The sequence below is a fragment of the Juglans regia genome, unplaced genomic scaffold (assembly GCF_001411555.2).
Source record: "Juglans regia cultivar Chandler unplaced genomic scaffold, Walnut 2.0 Scaffold_5321, whole genome shotgun sequence".
In the NCBI taxonomy this organism is placed as follows: Eukaryota; Viridiplantae; Streptophyta; class Magnoliopsida; order Fagales; family Juglandaceae; genus Juglans; species Juglans regia.
The window spans coordinates 1-214 of NW_023360180.1; the positions used below are offsets into that span (position 1 = coordinate 1).

At 45.3% G+C, this 214-nt stretch overlaps 1 non-coding gene across 1 annotated transcript; it reads right to left on the minus strand.

Annotated features, from left to right (window-relative positions):
* Positions 1 to 65: 65 nt before the first annotated feature.
* Positions 66 to 184, minus strand: LOC118345859. The gene has a single exon (XR_004799312.1). It is a non-coding gene; the product is annotated as a 5S ribosomal RNA (ribosomal RNA).
* Between the last annotated feature and the right edge of the window lie 30 nt (positions 185 to 214).

Sequence of the window (214 nt, forward strand, 5' to 3'; positions counted from 1 at the left end):
AAAAATCCACTCCCGAGTGCTCCTTCTTGTCAATTTATCTCGCAAGGCGGAAAAAACAAAAACGAGGGGTGCAATACGAGGACTTCCCAGGAGGTCACCCATCCTAGTACTACTCTCGCCCAAGCACGCTTAACTGCGGAGTTCTGATGGGATCCGGTGCATTAGTGCTGGTATGATCGCACCAATCAAACTAATTACTTAAAATTCATATAAT